Here is a 24,011-nt window from a genome sequence, read left to right on the forward strand (position 1 = left end):
TTGCTAGGCAATTCGCCGCCAATTCAAAGCTGCCAGTGAGTGTTATGACTCCGCCTGTACTTGAGCGAGTTAATGATTCTATAGGACTAATCTTTTTTCACACTCGTACTGTGGCAAGAGTCCGTAGAGATCTAAACACACATAAATCTACTGGTCCGGATGGTGTCCCCGCTATTGTTGTGAAGAGGTGTTCTTCAACGCTGGCAAAACCACTGCGTATGCTTTTTCATCTGTCCTACTCCTCAGGTCTCGTTCCGAGCGGATGGAAAATCTCATTTGTCTAGCCTATTCCCAAACAAGCGAATCTTTCTCACCGTCAAACTACCGACCGATTGCACTTACGTCCCTTCTTTTCAAGGATATGGAAACGCTGATTAATTGATTAATTATCAGCTCAAGAAATATCTTGAAGATCGAAAGCTTCTTAATGGCCGGCAGTACTGCTTTCGAAGCAATACGTCCACTCATGGTCTATCTCACCTAACAGTGGAGCAAATCTTTACATCGTTTTGGACAAAGTAAGATTATTGCACTTGATATTTCAAAACCATTTGATAGGGTTTGGCATAAGGCTCTCTTATCGAAAATGCGTGCTATCGGTTTTCATGAATCCCTGCTTCATTGGATTAGTAATTACCGTTCGGATCGTTCAATACAAGTACGAGTAGTATTAGATGGATTCAAGTCTGAAAACCATAAAATAAATGCTGGTGTGCCCAAGGGCTCCGTTTTCTCTCCACCGCTCTTTCTCATTCTTATTAACGATTTTCTGTCTGCAACATCTTATCCAATACATTGTTTCGCTGACGATTGTACTCTTAGCTTTTCATATTCGTTTTCAGACTGACTTCCCTCTTCTTCGGATGTGGAACTGCAACGACAAAATATGATAAGCTCATTAAATTCCGACCTAAACAGCATTGTTTAATGGGGATTAAAAAACCGCGTGGAATTTAATGCTTCGAAAACCCAATTCTGACTTGTATCGTTAAAGCGAGATATACCCCCATTGCCATTATTAATGGATGGCACTTGCATCAATGAGACTGAACACCTCGATATTCTCGGTATGTGTGTCACCAACCACCTCGTGTGGAATGATCACATACGCGATATCGCCAAAAATGCCGCAAGGTGTTTGGGTTTTCTTAGGCGATGCAAGAAAAATTTCACCCCATCTGATCTAGCTGTTATCTACAAGACTTACATACGTCCAAACCTTGAGTATAACTTCCATCTCTAGGCTGGTGCTCCTGCAACTTACTTAAGCCCCTTGGATAGTATTGAACGTAGAGCATTTAAATTGATTGATGATAATGTCATCATAAGTTTATTTACTTCGCTTGAACATCGTCTAAGGTCTTTTGTCTGACCCTTTTTTACCGTTATTTTAACGGCTTATATGCTCTAGTGAAATAGCCAGTTGCATTGCCCCCTTTAAACACTTCAACCGTTATACTCGCGCTTCTAGGAATGCTCATCAGTATACCCTCGAGCCCAACTTCGGCCGTACTGTTAAATACAGAGATTCGTTCCTTACCCGTACTACGTTAATGTGGAATGCCTTACCACACTCTGTCTTTCCTAGTCATTGCAATATTCAGGAATTCAAAACCAATGTGCACCGACATCTTCTTTCAACCCCTCTTTAGTGCTCACACTGTGCCTCTGCATAATAAGGGTAGTAATATTCCCTTGAGTGTGTGTTTATTATAAAAAAAAAACGCTGGAGTGCCCCAGGGCTCCGTTTTGTCTCCGACGCACGCTCTTCCTAATTTTTATAAATGATCTTTTGTCTGAAACTTCTAAGCCACTTAATTGTTTCGCTAATAACAATACCCTCAGCTTTTCATATTCGTTTTTGGATTCTCATCCTTGTTCTTCGGACTACCAACGGAAAAGTATGATACGATCAATGCATTCTGATCTTGACCGCCTTGTCCAATGGTTAATCAAAAACTGTGTAGAATTTTATGCTTCGAAAGCTCAATGCTGTCAATACTGTCGTAAAAGCGTAACCCTTCCCAATGCCACTATCCATAAGTGATACTTGCATCGAGAAGATTGAACAGCTATCAGTCCTAGGTATGTGCATTACAAACCACTTGTTGTGGAGTGATCTTATATTTGATATTGCCAAAAATGCTGCTATGTGCTTAGGTTTTCTCCGACGATGCAAGAAGTTTTTTCCCCCTTCTGATCTGGATTTAACCTATAAAGCTTTTATTCGCCCAAAACTGGAGTATAGTTCTCATATTTAGGCTATTGCCCCAATAACGTAATTAAGTCTTTTGAATGGAATTGAAAAAAGAGCTCCAAAAATGATAGGTGATCGTTCTCTTAATGAGACATTTGGTTCTTTTGAACACCGCAGCAAGGTATCATGCCTGTCATTGTTTTATCGTTTTTTTTTTTATAAAAAATGCTCTAGCGAAATAGCCAGTTGCGTTCCTCCCTTTAAACGATTCAACCGCAATACCCTAACTGCTAGGAATGACCATCAGTTTACCCTAGAGCCCAACTTCGGCCGTCCTGTTAAATACAGAGATTCGTTCTTTAGCAGTACTACGCGAATGTGGAATGCCTTACCACACTCTGTCTTTCCTAGTCATTGCAATATTCAGAAATTCAAAACCAATGCCCGGGTTTTCCTTTTTAATTCTATTCTCGTTTCCTTATTGCTCGAACTGTGTTTAATCATTATAAGGGTATTCAAATTAGAAAATGTTATTTAAAATAATCTCGAGTCTATTGATAGTCAATATAATTACAACTCGGAAATAGTACATTTACATTTTTTCTGCTAACTTCATAGTTGACGTCATATTGTGTAGGACTCATACCTCTTTCTATAAAGGGTAAAGAAAATGGTTATTTTCATAGCCCAATAATTAAAAAAAAATAAAGTCAAGTCTGTCCTTTAATTAAATAAGAAAAATATATTGAATTAATCTTTTCAATCACTTATTCTTAAATTGTTCTGCCAAAATTGAAAGACTCATTCCATCAGGAACTACGAGTATTATACTTTAATAAGAACATTTGTATGCATGACAATCGACTTGATGCTCATAAAATTATATTGTTATTTTGGAAATATTGAAATTGACATCTACACAATTGACAAAATGCTAAAATGCGACTAAGTGCTTCAAACACACAAACACACACACTCAAAACACAGAACAGAGTCAATGAAGAAGAACATCACTAAAAGCACAATAAAAGATGTTCGTAAAAATAAAAAGACAATACTTCCTATCCAGCCATTTTTTTTATAAGCCACCCCTTTTCAACCTAAATCTTGTGGGTTTCCCGTTTTTTCCGTTTTTTGTCGAAAAAAAACTGATTTATTGGTTTGCTTCATCAAAGTGTCTATTGTTATACTGGAATTCATACAGTGATATCATAAAATAATGGGATTGAATATGCCAAAGTATTTGAATGTCATATTTCTTGAAATATATAAGGGATGCGAAAGTCGTTTTCGTCGAACTGTATGGGGTGGATTTTCCCTTGAATCGAAAGAGTTTATCTCATCGTCACTGCCTTAACAGCGATGGAACGAATTTTGAATATCGACATTGGAATTGTTCTGGGTTCGAGTGATGGTATGAGAAGGAGACTCTTGCTTTTGCGGAAATTTACATATGGCCCGCCAAAGTCCCTGCTGAGACTGGGCAATTTATTAAAATTTATTATAAATCCGGCGCCACCTTATATCCTATCGACAGATTTGCTTTTCTCATCATAATTCAAAAAGGATTTCTCTCTTTTCCAGTTGAAGAGGGTTCGGCTTAGTGTTCGGCTTCCGTTTTTATTCATTCTCCTCCTTCTAGTTGGTCACAATTGAGGTTAAAGAAGATCGATTTTCAATGTTGATGTGCAATAGAATGGTTTAAGAACTAAGTACATACTCTTTGAAATTTATCAGTTAATTCTTTTTGTAACCAATGCACAAACATAAAAATAAAAGTTTTTCGTCATATTTGAAAGACTTACGATTGGAAACGCATAGTTTCATTTTGAAAGCGAAATTAGAAATGCACCACCATTTACAGCTTTCAAAGACCTGTGAAAATGGAAAATGGCATCGAAACAGTTGTGAATATTGCTGATGGAACATATCCGTCTTCGGCACTAGGCATTTCACAAACGAAACTACGCCATTTTTTGTATAAGGACTTGGTCATAAGTGTTTTAAAGTTTAGTTACCTAACACAATAACGCAAGTTAATAGATAACCTGCAACGTGGTTTCCTAGCTCATTAAAATACATCAAAATGGTCCGAAATTGCACCGAAAAATCATCTTCCCTAAGAGCTTCGTTGGGGGATTGGAAAATTAATTATTGATTGATGAAAAACCTCTCAATCTTTAACGTGTCACTGTTTGGTGTGTGTTTTAATAAATATAAATAAATAAGTAAGTAATAAATGCATTTTTATATGTTTAGTTGCGCAACCAAAGGGTTGTCAGAAATATCACAATTCTTTCAGAAGTTATCAAGTTATTTTTAAATTCTCGTGCAAATCAATTCAACACCTGTTTGGCTATGAAGATCATCACTTGCAGGGCCGGATTTAGAGTTCTAGAGGCCTGGGAGCAGTAAAGGAGCGGAGGCCCCCTCGCACCAAATTAATTTCAAAACACAGTAACCAATTTTTGTTCACTCTAATTTCACTCTAGATAGATAGATAGATGTTTTTTATTACTTAAAATTGTTAAATACAATAGTTTCCGTTACAATTGAATAACATTTAAATTTGGTAATAAAAGTGTTTTGGCGGTGGCAATGCCGTCTGCCAGAAAATTTCACTCTAAATAACTTATAGTGAAACCAAGTAGATTCCTTAAGTATTGAACAAACACATATAAATATAAACGGAAAAAAAGAATTATCTGAAACTAAATTTTAGAGTTAACAAACGAAACACTTCGAGCTTTTTTCGCCGAAAAATCGTTTATGATTTTGTTGCAATGCAGTTCTCGTAGTAAATCACTTTCAATGGTCAGGAGAGAGAGCTTCGATAGATGGTTTTGTCCCATCGTGCCTATTTTTTTTTTTCATTTTTAAAAATACATTCTCAATGCAATTTCGTGGTTTGAGAATGTAGCTCTGAAATTTGGATTTTCGAGAATTTGGCAGTAAAATAGTTCCTGCGAATGATCTGTTCCATACTCCCTTTCCATTTTGTATGAGTCAATCAAAGACTCAAATTGAACCAACTCATTACCAAGACTAGGTTCTAAATCATCCAGATACAATTTCACCAATGCCTCTGCTGCGGCGTGCAAATTGTCAGCATCCATCTTCTACTTCTCGATGTGATTCAGGAATCCAAATCTCGAACACACAGCTTTATAGGCATGCAATCTTTCAGTAAGAGAAACGGATAGCTGGTCAATCACTGGGATGAAAGCGGTTACTTTGTATTTTTCCTTGAGTGACAGATCTGCGTCTTGTGCTTTCCCGTAATCGAGTGGATTTAATTTGGCTGCTTCCTCGTAATTATCAAAATCATTTCGTTTGGATTCCACGAATGATTTTAATGATTCTAGTGCACGCATTGAAGATTCAAGAATCATTTTCGGGTCTTGCAACATCTTGTTTGTAGCGTTGAATCGCTCCAAGATATCGTTCCATAATGTTGCAAACAAAGCAGTTTCGAGACCACTCATCTTCTGTAGAGGGAGCGTTGCTTCATTCCTCATGCTCTTTTTCCTCTTTATTGGAAGATATGCTGGTTAGAACTTCTTTGATTTCCGAATAGCCGTTGACTAAGGCTTTTGTAGCTTCAGGTCGACAAGACCAACGGGTGTCGCTTAGCTTTTCCCAGACTAAGAACAGACCGCTTTTCTTTTCCGATAATTTCTTAATCAGAATTCGGTGCCGCTCTGTACTGGCTGTGAAAAACGTGTACAAATTCTGCACGAAATAAAAAAATTGAACAACCGATGGACAAGCGTTAGCAGCTGCCTTTCCCAGCAAAAAAAATACATATATGAAAGGAACAGATGTTTACTAGTTTTTACTAGTTAGAATTGGAATTTAAAACAAACATTTTCTATTGTGAGGGTCCCCGTTTGTGGAGGCCCTGGGGCTTCGGGACCGGTTGCCCTTCCCTCAATCCGGCCCTATTTAGAAGGATGATTCCATTTTAGATTGACACACTTGGAGTTTTTAATGTGGGTGATTGTGATTACCCCACACCTGAAATCCATACAACAAAATTGCTTAAAACACAACCTTTTGCATAATAATCTTTTTTTGACATTAAAATGCTAATTTTTATTTATTTCCTTTTTTGATTATTTTACTAATATGCTTTTAAATGATTAGCCGCTTGTCAAGGATTACGCCAAGATATTGCACATAAGACTTTTATTTTATAGAAGTACCTTTGATTTCCAGCTCGTTACTGGGAAGAAACAATCGTTTTCTTTTTCTCATGAAAAAGATTCTTTCCAGCATTTGTTTTAATTTTCCATTTGTGATAATATCTCATTCAAATATCAAGTGCATTTTGAAAATTGGTCTCAATATTTAGATCAAACTCATTCGAAGAGAGTATGCAGGTGTCATCTGTATAAATTCCTGATTCACAAAAAGGTAGCTGTTTAAAATCAGACGTGTAGACATTAAATAAAACAGGACCAAGATCTAAATCTTGATTGACACTATTCTAAATCCAAACTGTTTGCCAGAAAAAATATGTTTTTCTTCAATTAGTTAATAAATTTTTGTTTCCAATACTTTTTCGTACACCTTTTCGTAAAGACTGATCAGCCTACAGCTACTAGAATTTTGGTTGTCTTAACCAGCTTTCAATATTGGTATGACCTTCGCTATTTTCCAGATCTCAGGAAAGAATTGATTCTTCTTACAGACATTGAAATAAACGACAGCTTTTTTCTTCCTGACTTGGATAAATGTTTATAAAAAACATCATCAACAGATGTTTTCATCTTGGGACGTTTCTGATATAGAAGATACAATTCTACGAGAGACAGCGTACCAAACTAATAGATAGTATCTAAATCATTTAGCTGATTTCATGGTTTTTCCTGAATTCTACAGCAAAAGCATTCGCTCTTTCACTACCCGTATTTATTTGGAAAATCTATCAATAGTATAGTAGGATATTATTAACAAAAATAATATCCGCAGTATGAATACTACCGATAAAAGTTAAAGTAGAATCTAACTACGGATGGGTTTTCGACATTTATACGAGTCTCGAATGGATCTTATGTGATTTCGTTCTCAAATGTTAGTACGATTGATATTGCATTTGTATCTCGATGGCTGTGTTCGTTGAATAGTTGTGTATTTCGAATTATATGTTTTTCATTGGAGAAAAAATCAATCTATTACAGTTGATATTATTTAGTTCTGTTAATAAAAATGGACTAATTGGGCTTATTTTGCAAGAGAAAACAATAGAAATTATAATAAAGTTGTGCTATGTTTCCGCTAAAGGTTTATCTCATTTTAGATTATATAAATCTTTTAGGTTTTACACCGCACAAGAAGATTTAAAAATGATTAAGTTTGACAGCACTTTCTAAAATGCAAATGGAGTTTTGATATTTCTTCTGAAGTAGAAGTGAAATAGTTTGAGTCGTGTTAAACAATGAAGAACTGAATAGTTCAGCACCATATAAGAATATGCTTACTACTCCATGTTCCATTTTTTTTGCTAATTTGGTTAAAAGAAAACTATATTTTTTGTACACAAAGATGCAAATAAATAGACCATAATGCATTTTCTGTAAAACCAACTTCTCCATACAGATTTTTCTTCACAAATTTTGAGTTGACTCCGATCCCCGACCGGAATCGAGTCGAATCAACCTCATTTCAACTTAATTCAGTTATATTGAGTCAGGTTTATAAAGAACTGAGGCGAGCTTCAAGCTCGCTTGAACACCTCAATTTAATGTAGTAGTCTACGAACAAACCCCCTTCTTGAAGTTTTTATTTTAAGTCAAAGCTTTAATTGTTAAATGAACTTTTTATACAATCTCAATTTCCTGAAGTTTTCTTACCATTTCTTCTTTAAAATTCTTCATTTTATTACGTAGTTTTAGTTAGTTTTTTTTTTTGATAAAGTTACTTATAACTTTGTTATAAGTAACTATTTGTGTTTTTTTTATTTTTATTATTCTGACAGGGCTTCTTTCAGCTGTACTAATTTTTAAAAGCAAAAATCTGGCTACTGTCGATGGGTTTTCTTAGGAATTTTCTACTACACTATTTGTAGAATCCCAAAAAAGTACGGGTATTATCAGTTTAAACGAATTTTTAAGCGCAGAAAATAGCCTGGTCTTATTTTTTATAAATTTATCAATATTCCAGAAAAGTTTATCATTTTTGGCCAATTGATTGATTCCATCGGGTATTTCGATTTTTTTAATTTCCAGAGTATTGAGTTTATTGAAATACTTAAACTGATGTCGATATCGTTGCCACTATCTTTTAAAATACTGAAGTAAAAATGATGGTGACTTTTGAATGACTTTAAAAACATTAACCATTTAAAGAGAGTGCAGTCGCGTGAACTTCTTCAGTTGACTTCAAGTCAGGACATTAAAAATGACTTTTGACTGTTGATTTTAAGAATGAAAGTTATGCTACAGTGCTCTTTACTTTTGAAGTTAACTGAGTTCGCATTTATTGACTGCAGTCACTATGTTCAATCCTTGATGCAAGTTACCTTTTTTCTGTATAAAGTGGATTAAAATTCTATCCTTTTCATTGCACTCTATACCTGAGGTTCTTTTTTCTCTGTCTTCGGATATGCCCATATTTCTGCTTAAGAAAAAAAAGGAAACCAGGGTATCTATTAAATCTATAAGTACTCATATAGTGTCAAAGTAGCATAGCAAAGTATCCCTCAAAACACATATTTGTATTTAAAAAAAAAGACTATCTGACAAAAATGACATCATTTGTCACTCAAGGTTGACGGCTTTTATTACTAGCTCGCGTCACACCTATACATGAAAATAATTAGATACTATTAATAGTTGGTATGCACGCGTTTAAATGGAAAATGTTATGTTTCGAGAGGTCGTTCTGACCCTGCATCCTTTTTTTTTGTCATGTTTCAAAGTGCGTTGATGGTCATTCGGGGTTTAACTTGTGCCAAAGACACCAACGACGCGACGCAACGCAACGCAACATACCTAATCATCTAATCGGATAAAAATCATAATTATTGTTATTATCATTTTTATTATTTACTTTGCTTATACTCGTATTATTGCGTGAATCAGTGATTCAAATTAATTAAATAATTACAATTCCGCACCTTGTTTCGTTTTCCTTGCGGATGGTGTTGCATGTTATAGTTTGTTTAAGCGGACGCATAAACTTCCATCATTAATAACGTCATTTGTCAACGGTTTTTTTGTCTGCCATTATATAAAGGATAATGAGCTTCACTATTTTTTTTACATGTTCATCCGTGTGTATATGTTTTGGGTGTTTTAAATTTGACGAAGAAGCGTTTCAAAAGTCAGCCAACTGATGAATTGCCTTCAAATATTATAAATTGAAAGCTCGTATGGCTTGATGTGCGTGAGCACGAACACCACCCTGCAATGCGTTAGATCGATCTGAAGGATAATCATATTATGTAGTCAGCTAATTTTATTAAATTATTTGACAAACACAATCATAAGATGATGTCGAAAATTTAATTGAAGCAACATCGATCTGGTTTAAGTATAACAAAATCATACATTAGCATTTCTACCTTCTCTCATCTACATTACTTGTCATATTTCGGTTGTTGTCAAATGTCTTCTTTTTGAAGTTTACATAACCTCTTTTTAACCCCATGCCAAAAAAAAAACATATCCTTTTTTTAACCCCATGCCAAACTTTCAACAATGTCTTAAGAAATATAGGGTTTTATAATAGCGACTTTATAACTTTGAATTTTTTTCTTGAACGCATCCTTTGACTAATCATCGAATTGTTATTGTCAATTTATTTAGTCAACTCAGTATTTCTATGATGGCTAAGCACAAAAACAATAACGTCTTCAAATTATAAACATTTTCTTCCTATTTCAAAATATGCCTAATTGGTCGGGTGTTAGGATTAGAAACATTTTTAGAATTAGAAACATTTTTTATTCATTCTTTTTTTCATTTCCACTTTAAAACTAGTACAATAGCAAGTGTTGAAAGTTAGTATTGAATGATACATTGTGATTTAATTCTACAATAATTTGAAACTGGTGTGGGGTGACAATCAGCAATATAAATAATAAAACAATGGTTCATTGAGTTAAGTAAATCAATAAATATTTCAAAGATAGTATAACTGAATATAAAAAGAGTAGGTATATACATACATTCATAGGTACTAAATAATTCATCATAAAATTCAGGCAAAAATAACAACAAAATGGTACATTTTTTATGATTATAAAACTATATTACAAAATTCAATAATAGTTATCAATAGAATTTAAATCATTTTAAAAAGCCAGTCTTTTAGTTTTTTTAAGAAATAGTTTAAGTTTTGAATTGTTCTGATAGACGAAGGTAATTTATTAAATGACTTTGGTGCTGCGGCAGTATAAAAGTTAGAGAAATGAGTCTTATGGGCAGTGGGTTCATTGATAAGGTGCATGTCGTTTATTCTTAGATTATATAACTGCAAGTTTCTACTAGAAACATTACCGCTTTGCTTGAAAATTTTTGTAAGTACTTTGAAAATTTACAGATGTCTCAAAGGTAGAATCCGCAATTCCTTGCATAAAGGCCAAGTTTCAGTATAACGATTTCTGTTGCAAATAATTCTAATAAGATGTTTTTGGACAATCAATAACGGTCTAAAAGTATTTGCATAGGAACCACCCCAGCTAGATAGCCCATATTGTAGTTTAGAGTGCGCAAAACGATAATATATTGAAGTTAGAACCTTTTTAGAGCAGAATGGTTTTAAAAGATACATTTTTCGGGTTATGAGCATCAAATGATTCTTGATGTTGTAACTATGATCTTTCCAATTAAGGTTGGAATCAATTGTTACACCTAAATATTTAAAATTATTTACAGAATCAATTTTGAAACAAGAATTGGAACAAGAATATTTATGTTGGAAATTAGGTTTACCACAATTGTGAATTGGAAAGCTAAATTGCCTACAACTCGAAGCATGAAAAAATATATTGTAATTACAGACTGGATGGCCAGATATTTTAAAAGTCATGAATTTAGTTTTTTGACTAATTATTAACTTATGGTTAGAAAACCAAGTTCTTAGAACTTCGAGATCTTCTTCAATTAGTAAAACACAATTAAAATCCGAATTAGACTGGTAGGTAAATGATATATCATCAGCAAATGCCGTCGAAAGGCCATTTAATCGAAGCTTAAAAATAGAGTTAATATATATTAGGAAAAATAAAGGGCCGAGTACAGAGCCCTGTGGTACTCTATTTTTTTAAAAACGAGCTTCACTTTGTGTACCGTTGATAATAACTTTTTGAACACTTCCCTTTAAGTATGATTTTAACCACTGAAAAATTACTCCCCTAAATACTGCATTATACAACTTACCTAAAAGTAAATCGTGGTCAGCCATATCAAATGCTTTTGTCATATCAATGAAGAGAGCCATTGTAGATTTATTATCATTCAAACTGCCATAAAGCTGACTGGACAAAAACCAAATTGATTTTCACTAAAAAACCTATTTTTATTCAGGAAAGAAGTAATTCTATTAATCGTAAGTTTTTCAAATATGTTTGAAAAAGTAGGAAGAATAGAAATAGGTCGGTAGTTAACCATATTTTTCTAATCTCCCTTTTTAAATTGTTCAACACTTACACAGCACAGCCCTGTTCAACACTTAAGTTAAATATGTATCTCAAAACATCTGAAACATAGAAAGTACGTTACTAGATATTCCATCTGAAGTGCAAGAATTTTTAATTTTTAAAGTTAGATTTATTTTGTAGGTTTCGAAAGAAATTATAGAATTAAACGCAACGCTATTTGATTGTATGAATTCAGCATCCGGACAATGTTTATAATAACAATAACAATCATCACCGGTATTACTAGATGGCTTCAATATTTCAGATATTTCAGTAAAATATTCATTAAATTTATTTGATATACAGTTAACATAAGTTAGAGAAACATTTTTAACTACAATAGTTTCTCTTACGTTTGGCTTTATTTGTTTTACGTAAATTGCTGTCAACAGCCTTCCATTCTTCTTTTATATTGCCTTTTGATTTTTCAAATAAGTTACAATAATACTTTTCGCAAGCCAATTCAACATTTGTACTAACAGCTTTACAAAGTGTGAGGCAATACTTTTTTAGCTTTACATTATTTGGATGTTTTGGATGTGTTCTTTTTTTAATCTGCTTAAGGAGACTCTTATTCATCCAAGGCTTTAGAAATGTTTTTATTAGAATTTTGTATCGACCCAGAAGTACATGAATCTATATATTTTTGCAAGATTGTGATAAAAATAGCAAACGAAGTTGATGAGTCCGTTTCCGAATAAACCTGATCCCAAAATTCATGCTTCAAAATATTCTGAAATAATATGTAATCGGTGGTATAATGCTCTTTTCTTTGTGTTACTGAAGTAGAATTCAGATTATTTTGTAACTTATTAAATAAAATGATCGATTTATGATCAGTAATATTTAGGTCAAGAACACTTCCAAACAATTTTGATTTATTGCTGACTTTAAAACGAGTAAAAATGTGATCAATGCAAGTACTTGAAGATTTAGTTACGCGAGTTGGTTCATTAATAATTCCCTTTAGACCATTAGAAGCCAAAAGAAACAAATAATTATCACTGTCTTTGTCGGATAAGTTTGAGATATCAATATTAATATATACAATCAAAATTAAATTACAAGTCTTATTTATGCAAAGAATTTGACTGAGTTCCTCTATAAACAAACTTTTACTAAAAGCATGCAATCTGCAGAAACATAACATTGTATAGTTTTCGTTTTGATAACAAAAAAAAAATCGCATAAATCCACATTTTCTTTTTGAATCACCACTTCATCCATCTAAAAAACTCTGATATATAACAAAATAAAAATAACATTGGGAAACCCATGTGACTGCCTTAGTTTTGGTATCTCCGGCAAGTTTAAGACTTTTGTTATTTTTTATATTTTTATCAAGTTTATGACAATTTCTTCGTACGAAATAAATGCAACTATCCGTTGAGAACTAGGGCCTAGTGACTTACAACTCTCAAGCATTCATGTGGGGGGCTAAGTAGAGGGATAAAGGTTTTCTTAAATCAAAAGAAACACTTGTTTTAATAGTTCAATAATAGTATATAGTTTTAATTCACTTTAGTTTTAAATAATAATAGTTTTAAGTTTAGTAATAGCGATATTTAGTTTAAATAAAAATAAATTTAGTTTAATAAAAGTAGATAAGGATAACAATTTAAATTCGTAGCGTTTTCGTTTCGTCTTCCGTAGCTTCTCGTCGTCACCGTTCGATTGATATTTTGTTCCTGTTGGTTATTGCTGTTGGTCGTTCAAGTTCGAATTATTTGGTTAGTGTTGCCGTTGTTGCTGTCATTCTTTGAAAGGACGGACTTAAGGGTCCATTGCTAGGCACATTATGCCTACATTCATGTGTGCGAGTAATGTGTTCAGGAATGGAGGAGACCAACAGTTTTATGCCAAATCCGAAAGGCTAATTTGAAAATGCACTTTACGTGAAAAAAAAGTACGCTTGAAAGATTTTTCAATTCCTCGCAAGTGGCAGTAACCGTAAAAATACTTTAAATGGCACAAATTTATACCCAGGACCTCTGGCATGACAGTCCAACGCACTAACCATCACGCCATAACAAATATCTATGTATGTTTATCATCATTAACTTTATTTGAAAAATCAAGCTAAGTCTGCATAAAGCTATTACTATCAGACATCTTTAATTTCCTAGCTTAACCTTGTTTTAATCACACACAAACTAGCTTTGGTTTAAAAATCTAAGCTCACACTTTTTTCTTATTGATAAGACCTATTGTTTCACTTAGTTTAGTTAATTATACTCACGCCAACATTTTTTGCTGTCAAGATAACGTGCCTCAGATTTTAGTAGCCTACAGTTTTATGTCACCGAAAAAAAATTAAACCGCCATGTGTTCCACTAAAATCATCGACATTAAAAATCGTTTTATTTGGCTCCTACCAAGTTTATAGTATAAAGCTGAAGAATTTGTTTGTTTGAATGCAGTAATCTTAGTAACTTCTGGTCCGATTTTAAAAATTGTTTCAATTTATTGAGGAAGGCTTTATCTATTAGCTTTCTAACATCACTCTGAGACTGAGAAGAGCGCAGCACCCACAAAAAATGTTTCAAAATCGGTGATTTTAGGGGTTAGTAATACCCTTCACATAGTTACACAGTACGAGCGTTAGGGAAATATGGAAGGATTCAAGATGAGATACCGGTGCACATTGGCCTTAAAGCTCTCAATATCAAAATCAAAAATTGTCGATGTCCGAAGAAAAAAAGAATCCGGAAATTAGCTTAAGGGTAAACTGATGAGCATTCCTAAAAGTATTACAGCTGAATTGTTGAAGGGTTAGAATCCAACTGGCTAATTTGACATATCAATGTTTGTAAAAGTATCGGTTAAACAACGAAAGGCATGCATTGCTGAGTTGTTTGAGGAATATAAATTGTTCGCTTATAGTTGTATCACCAAACATTCTCAAAGCCCTTCCTCGGATCTAAGAGATTTAAACTTAGTTTTCGGGCACATATCCAGATAAGCAAGTTATTTTCAAACTTTGGAAATTACGACCAGATGAGAAAGGTTGTCAAATTTCTAGTATTGTCGGAGAAATCCTAACAGCGTTTTTAGCAATGTCGAATGTGTGTTCATTCCGTAAGATAAGAGGTGATATGTGGTACACAATACATATACACGACAAGTACTGAAAGTTGATTAGTTTTCAAGATACGTTTAAACGACAAGAGACAATATTGAACATTTCAAGCATTAAATTGTACGCGGTCAATAATTCCGCATTGGAAAATATTGTGGAGATCGGAATTTAACATACGCTGCCGTTGAAGTTTAGAATCTAGAAACGGATATGAAAAGCTGACGGTACTATCGTCAGCGAAACAGTTCAATGGATTAGAAGTGACAGACCAAAGAGGGCTTATGAATAAAAAGAAGAGAGTCGGAGAGAAAACGGAGCCCTGAGGAACTTCAGCATTTATTTTATAATTTTCAGAATTACCATAAACCAAAAAGTAATGCCTGTATTTAACAATAAGAAAAGAAGCTTTTAATCCAATGAAGAAGAGATTAATCAATACCATAGGCACGATGAGAGATCTTGGTGCCAAACCCTTTCAAAGTAGTAAACCCTTTCAAAGCTTTTGAAGTAACAGTTGCAATAATCTTACTTTCTCTAAAAAGATGAAAAGATTTATTTCACCATTCGGTTAGACAAACCATCTATGGTGCTGATTAAGAAGCTTTAGCTCTTCGAGGTATTTCTTTAGCTGATAGTTAATTAGCGTTTCCATGACTATGAAAATAAGGGACGTGAGTATTATAAGACGATATTCTAATGATATGGTTTGTATCTTTTTTTATGGCATACGAGCAAATTATTGGAAGGTATAATACAGTATTAAAGTAGTTAAAGTTCAGCTTTACAGTTTTGTGCAAAAACGAATTTTATTGGTTGGCTTAAACAAGCTTCAAAAAGCAACTTATGACATGACCATACCCTCACAACCCTCTGTTAAGCGCTTAAGGAAAATATATCGAAGAGAAAGTTATGTACTTCATTTTGGATTTGTTATTGTGAGTGAAAAGTCCTTCTTCAAAACCATTTAGAGCTTACAAATTTGTCTTTTTTAAGAAAATTACAATGCAACAATAGAACACTTCCCATGGACAGATGATGTTGCATTGCATTGCAATTAATCTTCAAATAGCAGTTTTTATTAAAATTCATTTAAAATGCAATAAGCCCACGCAGTGATATATTGACGGTGCAGTGTCTAAATGAGACACGTAGGTGGGTGGCCGTCAGTCCAAACAAAGCAAGTTACCAAGCACTTAACAGTGTCTAAGATACAAATTTCAAAGTGACAAATATTTATTGCACCAAACGCACTCGTTAACATAATTGGAAGTTGTTTATGGGCTTTGTTCACGCGTTCTGTGAGCTGTGGGCTTAGGCAGTTAAGAGTTAAGCCATCAACTAGGCTAGTCTGATATATTGATCAATGTTCATTGCATTGTAAAGGGGTATGCTCATTTTCGGCCCGGAGTGTACACCAATGAATTTGGTATCAAATTAAAGGTTGTTTTAAGCCGGATATATCTGCGAAAATATTTTGTCCATAACTCATGGGAGATCCGAGATATTTGAGATTGAAGTTTGAAATGTCCAACCATTAAAAATCAGCACTTTTTCGACATAAATGCTAATATCTTTGGATATAGAAAAGCTAGGAAAATGAAAAAGGTATTAAAATAAAGGTGTCAAAAATATCTTTCAAATGAAACTAAAATTACATTTCTATGGTTTATATATTTTGAGTTATTTTGAATCAAACCTTTGAAAAACAGCATTTTTTAGGCAAACTTTTGTACAATAATATCTTTTAAAATTCAATGATGATATTAATTTTTTTAGCACCAATAAGTGGCTAAGTTTACAACCTTTATTTTCATATATAATTTTTTAGAGTTTCTTAAACAATTTATTCATTTTGCCAATAATAATTCAAAAATATGCTCCTAAAATACAAAACAAATCTTATACCTAACACTATAATGTTAGAAGAGTAGCATGTTAGCGGTATAAGCTTAACATACAGGAAAGAGTTAACCACTCACGCTATTAAATATCTATCAATAAGTTTTTTTCCGTTATATTTTTTGGTTTGATGCAGTTGATATTTGGTCTTTTGATGTGATTTCTTTTTAAAATATGTTTTTTGACAAAAATGGATTACGATTCAACTTTTAATGAAAATCCAAGTAACTTAAATAGTTCCCAAGTGCAAAGAAACGAACAAACGGTTGGATGCTGCGCTCATGTTATGACCATAATATGGTTTTTAAGTTGGGCAAGATATGAGAGTAATTTAAGACCCCCTTCTCAATTTTTAAACAACCTTTTAGTGACCTATGATTCAGATTAGAATTATGTTTTGCAAAACCCATTGCCATTAAAATTATTTATTTTTTATTATTTAGTTTATAATTATTTATTATTTTTCTTTGAATTAATTTAATTTTTTTTTGTCGATATTGTGATAACAACTTCTTTTTTTATTCTAATATTTCGACCACTTTAATAAGAATTATTTAGTTTTTGTTTTAATTTTTCCACTATTACTATAAGAATTATTTTTATTTTAGTGTTAGGTATAAGATTTTTTTTTTGTATTTTAGGAGCATATTTTTGAATTATTATTGGCAAAATGAATAAATTGTTGAAGAAACTCTAAAAAATTATATATGAAAATAAAGGTTGTAAACTTAGCCACTTATTGGTGCTAAAAAAATTAATATCATCATTGAATTTTAAAAGATATTATTGTACAAAAGTTTGCCTAAAAAATGCTGTTTTTCAAAGGTTTGATTCAAAATAACTCAAAATATATAAATCATAGAAATGTAATTTTAGTTTCATTTGAAAGATATTTTTGACACCTTTATTTTAATACCTTTTTGATTTTCCTAGCTTTTCTATATCCAAAGATATTAGCATTTATGTCGAAAAAGTGCTGATTTTTAATGGTTGGACAATTTGAACTTCAATCTCAAATATCTCGGATCTCCCATAAGTTATGGACAAAATATTTTTGCAGATATATACGGCTTAGAACAACCTTTAATTTGATACCAAATTCATTGGTGTACACTCCGGGCCGGATGTCCCTTATAAAATGAGCAATCCCCTTTGTTTCTTTATTTTTGTTAAAGAAATAATTGGATCCTCTGAGTCCTGAGATCGTTTATTGGTCTTCGGGTTATTCTTTGATCTGATCCGATATCCTTGTTGCCACATTGCGATCTCTTCGAATAGAATGTGGACACTTTTGAGTTTGCAGCGTTCAAGGCCGCCGTCTTTACATTTCGCAGTTGCAGATGTGAGATTTCCATGAAATAGAATGGAACGTGACGTAATTAATCACCCGCAAATAGCTTGTGTTTCGCTTTGGCGGCAACTTTTCTGCCTGTTGTTCAAAATCAATCGGAATGAATCGAATGATTGGCAAGACTATAAAGTCCCTGCCTCCGGCCGGCCGCAGCGCTCCACCACACCACTTGGAATTTCTGAAAAAGCTGCTGAGTTAATCAACAAGAATTTTATCTGTTAGTGTGTCATTATAAGTAAAATATCTCAATTGATTTGGAGCTGATGGGAAAGCAAAGGACACTCTTCAAAGAGAATTAGTAATTGAACAGCCTGCAGTGTATTTTTGTAGAAATAATGTTGACTGGGGGCGTTTTGATTCTATATAGAGGTAGATGGATAATAAGTATGGTAAAAATGAAGAACGGCACGTGTGCCGCATGAATCCATCAATTCAATGTTGCATTAATTAAAGTTTATTATAAATGTATATGTAGGAGTACAACAAAAAGTATAGATGACACTTGAATAATAAAGTAACTTTACTTGAAAAGGATGAAGTGGCGTAAAGGGTTGCCCGTGGAAAGTATGCAGCCGAAAAGTTGTCGCAAAGCCTTCTAGTCAAGTGGTCAAGTGCCACTCTAAGTTTATCTCAATAGGTAAAGGATGATTTAAGGTTTTTGGTTATTTCAAAAATATTTATATTACAAAAAGTCGAAATGATTGCGTGTGGAGGGTTAGCGTATTGCAAGAAAAAGTACCTTTAGATACCTGATGCAGGAAAAAACTCTATAGAGACTTAAGTCAGACCATTTTTATATCATTAATTACAAATTGTATAGAAATTGATTTTCTTCTAGCTTAAATTTTATAATTTTTGGGATGAATGAATGATTGTGTACATGAACAATGTATATAAATGTTAATAAAGGATAGGAAGCAATGTTTTGAAATTTTTATCTTGTAAAGGTATTTCAATAAGAGGTTTCATTTTGAATACCCTGCTTTTCAGGTAGATGTCACTTCAAAAGCTTATATCTAACTTAAAACTACATCATAACTAAATAAAATATAACGACAAAGCCTTGAACAATTAATTTAATTTAAAAAATATTGAGAACATTTCGCTTAATCAATTTTTCGGTGGCAATAATGACGCTGATAAAAATATTTGACAAGTAAGTGATGTGTAGGATCGAAATCATGCACATGGACATCTGCGGATTCTATCCCGTAGTGTTTCTTCGATTCCTCGTCGATATTTGGAATTGCGAATTCCACAAATGACATTGGCTTGTGTTGCACAAAGACTTACGACGCACATTGGTGCAAAACTACCTAAAAACTGGCAATCATTCAAAAATAAAAAGTATTCTCAATTTTGTTTGTATTTTTCGATTAAGAAAAATCCAATTTGTTAAAATATAATAATCATTTCCTTTTAGATATCTTTTATTCATCACAGCGCAGCTTAATTAAAGCTTGATTTTTAATCTTCTAAATAAGGACAAAATACTTACCGAAAATAGGGACTAATTTAACCTCTAGATTAATTAAAACATATTTTAATAAATAATTTTAATACAAAAAAAACAAAGCAAAGAAAGCTATTTTATAAAACAAAACAAAAACTTGTAAAGTTGAAAAATTCAATTAAAAAACAGCAACATTTTGAAAACCCAAATATTTTAATATTTTGTATAATGTCGTTTTGCATCTAAGACCATTTGCAACCTCTTTGGCATTGAAAGGGCCAAGTTTTTTGTAGCACCAGGCGTAATATCAAACCATATCATCTGTATTGCATCTTTTAACTGTTTTTTATTTTTTGATTTCCTTTCCCTCAACTTTTTTTTTTCAACATGAGCCCAAAGATGTTCAATTGGATTTAAATCCAGACTTTCAGGTGGATGAGGAACTACATTTTTCACGTTATATAACAACCATTCCTTCACTATCAACGAGAAATGTTTGGGTCATTGTCATGAACGAAACTAAAATTATCTCAATGCTCCAATTTTAATGCAGTGCTTCTTAAATTTTCAAGATGTTCAGGTAATCAAACTTATTCATTGTCCCTTCGTTACTTACTTGGTAACTTAAGGTAGCGCTACAGTCCGGGGGGGGACCTGGGCCTCAACCAACATGCGTCTCCATTTCCTCACGCCAAGTTGGTTGAGGTCTTCTCCCACCTACGTGCGCAACCTGAGTTGTGGTCTTCCTTTACTGCGCCGTAGCTCAGGATTGGATTCGTCAGTTCGTCAATGTATCTTCTCCATCTATGTGAACGGGACAAAACATCACCCGAAGAATTTTTCTCTCGAAGCATCCTAAGACGCTCTCGTCTTTCTTTGAAAGGGCCCAGGTCTCAGCGCTATAAACGAGAACCGGGATGATGAGTGTCTTATAAATGGTGATTTTAGACAATTATTTCCAGAACGATGTTAAAGAAGTCGCATGAAAGTGCATTTCCTTGTCTAAAACCTTTTTGACATCAAATGCATCGAAGCCGGTGTTCCTCTCTCCTTTTTTGCTCGTAGAGCTCGAGAGCAGGTCTGGTCCTTTTGTATGCCTGCTCTTTCGCTGCGTGTGCTTGCCAGCATTCGTTTTCAAACCAGGGGTTTCACTGTGGAGGCCGTGTGAAACCTAGCACTTCAGAGGCGGCATCTCTGATGGCTGCAAGGCAATGTTGCCACTGGTTTTCAACGCTTAATGCAGGAAGCATAGGACTCCTTAGGAGGTTATTAGAGACTCGATTGGAAAAGGACATGGCAGTCTCTTGCGATTGTAGCCGTCCAACGTCGAATCTTCTCACAGTACTTCCTTGTTTTGGCTTGGATCGGGATTTCCGTAGCCGTACCTTGGCTACAACAAGGTAGTGGTCCGAGTCAATGTTGGCCTCTCGGAATGTTCGGATATCCTGGATACTGGAGAAGTGTCGTGCGTCGATCGCAATGTGGTCAATCTGGTTGACGGTTGATTGATCAGGAGATTTCCATGTCCCCTTGTACTGCGTACTAGCTGCCAGAACGTCTCGCCCCGCAGCGAAATCGATCAGCCTGAATCCGTTGTCAGAGGTGGTGTCGTGCCGGCTGTATCTCCCAATTGTGCCACCAAAGATGTCTTCTCTTCCTAGCTTTGCGTTAAAATCTCCTAAGACAATTTTAATGTCATAGCCAGGGCACTGCTCATATGTCTTGTCCAAGAGCTCGAAGAATATGTCTTTGGTGTCTTCATCTTTTTCCTTTGTTGGGGATGTGAATTGTCGTGATGCACTCGCTCACACTGTTGAAACTCAACAGTTTTTGCTTGAGTCTAGTTCCAACAACAAATCCACACCCAAATAGACGCTGTCTTTGTTCTCGGTAGCAGTCGCCGTAGTAGATATCGCAGTCTTTTAGTTTGCGTTTGCCCGGTCTATCACATCGCATTTCTTGGATGGCGGTAATATCTGCCTTGTAGCAGTTTAGGGCTTCCGCTAATTGTTCGGCTGCACGTGGTCTGTTAAGGGACCTAACATTCCACGTACAGATCCGAAGTTCGTTGTCCTTATTACGTTTGCGTAGGTTGCCAACAGCGAATCTGTCCGTATCCGAGGCTTGTTGATGCTTCGCAACTAACGGTTTTTTTGGGTGTGCCGTTACCACGACGGCACAACCTCCAACCTGGAGGTCCAGATCCTCATTATAATTCCAAGGAAGGGGAGCCGGATTAACCGCTCCTTACAGGCCTTCGCTCCAAATATATCGAAGAAGCCCTATAAGGTATTCACTTAGTAGTTAAATCTTATTGGAACTGTAGACGACACCGTTGATTCGATCTCGAGAATGCGTCCGTTGTTGTCTGGATAAGGAAAGGTGTCTTAGTGAAATAACCTCTTCCAAAGTAATAAATACAAATTTAAACGTTATTATTACTTTGCTTTTTATTTTTTTTTTGAGAGGTACAAGTTGGTAAGTAGAGTCAGTCTAGTTGACAGAGATTAGATCTTCAACAAAAAATTCTTAATAAGTCAAAAAATACAAATTAGCACATTCAAGAAAAGGAGGAGTTTTAGTGGGTGTGGCTGAGACGTGGATCTTAAAATATCTTTTGCTTGGGCTAAGAATTCATCGTGCAAAAGCTCTAATAGTTGAGCTCCACGTTTAAGGACAAGTATCTTCGTTAATTTGGTAAATGCATCAATATGATGTGCTGTAGGAGTTGAAGTAAGAGTTAAAGTTCTGATTTTAAATTACTAACTTAACATTTTTTGATCAGTAAAAAAGGTAACGGTGAAGGAATTGCGCTACTAAGATATTAAAGACAGCCAATGGAAAAATAGGTAACAATTTCGCAAGGACTGTTCTTTACCATCTTATTTACCAAAGAAGTTATCATAATTAGTCATCGACAACATGTATTTTAATACTTTTAGACACTTTTCTTTAAGCCAACTAAAAAAAAAGTTTAAGCTTAATGCTTCGATTCAATACCTTAAAGATTTAATTCCTGCAGTTATCGAAAACATCATACTCCAAATGTACGCATTGTCATGGAAACTGCATAAAATGGATAAAAATCCAGATTCCGTAAAATAAAGCCAAGTGAAATAAGACCAAGTTTAAAAACAAGCCCTCCTGTAATTTACAAAAGTGTAATAATCCCAATTTTCAGCAGCTTTCATATTGCACATTGACAAAGTGAAATAAGGCTGAATTATTTTGAGAATTAACCCAAACTTATGATTAGGCTGGGTATAAACAGTGATGTAATTTAACCCCTACTTTGGATACCCTATACGATCTGAGGTAGGTGCGAGGTTAAGTTTATGTTTAGTTACTTTTGCATTTACAGCAAACTATACCTTAATTTGTGAAATAAAACCAACTTGGGTTTATTTCACCTTGTTTAACTTTTATACACTTTACCAATAATTGAAATGGGGCGAATTCTTGAAAGTTGGCTTTATTTCACGACACCAAAAAACTATTGGTATGTTTATCTTACGAAATACTTGCTTTTTAATGTTTTAATATTAAAATCAAACCTTTTATTGAAAACACCTATTTTTCTCCGTAAAACCAATTTTAACACCTTCGTAACTGCTTCAAGGCCTGTATACCGCTGTAGTTACGCTCCTGCTTTTATGTTCTTCCTGCATTGACCTTATGGTATTCTTTCTATATACATACTTACCTTGAATTAAGTAAGCTAAGTATTATAAGTACATACTTCGGGAAAAAATATTGCGCAAAGCCTGAGGCAGTCCGTTTTGTCGTTATTGTACAATTGCACATTGTCTATGTCGTTCTGTAAATTCTTCCTCCTTCGCTATACCTTACATACTCGTACATAGTTCAAAAATGTTGTAACGGATAGTTGAAGATAGAAGACACATAGTTTATTCTACTACGCCCTGTCATCTGTCCAGCAGCGTAAACGTGGAAGAACCATCGTTGATGCATCGCACGGGAATGCGAAAAGTTTGCTCTTTATTTTTCCACTCACTTGCAAAGCAAAGCTGATTTTCGGATGTCGTTTGGTGCAGCGATTGAAACATTCAAGATGATGATGCACTGACAAACTAAAACTACCAAGGAGCCAATTCATCTTCCGAGTGTGGAAAGTAGATGCAAATGATAGCGTTAAATACCTCCAAGCGTCACATCCCAAGTGTTGTTATATTGGCTCCGAAGTCCGGATAGTGCGCAGCATATGAAGGCGAAATTACCAGCTTACTATATCTACGGCACATGCATTGGGATAGAATGCGTTGATGATCTATAGATAGAAATTAATCAAAACTGCTTTGTTTTGTGCGATTCTACGAATATATAAAGTAAGCCCATGGTAAAGGTCATAAAACATCGGGAAGTTGA

Source organism: Eupeodes corollae, chromosome 1 (genome assembly GCF_945859685.1).
Source record: "Eupeodes corollae chromosome 1, idEupCoro1.1, whole genome shotgun sequence".
In the NCBI taxonomy this organism is placed as follows: Eukaryota; Metazoa; Arthropoda; class Insecta; order Diptera; family Syrphidae; genus Eupeodes; species Eupeodes corollae.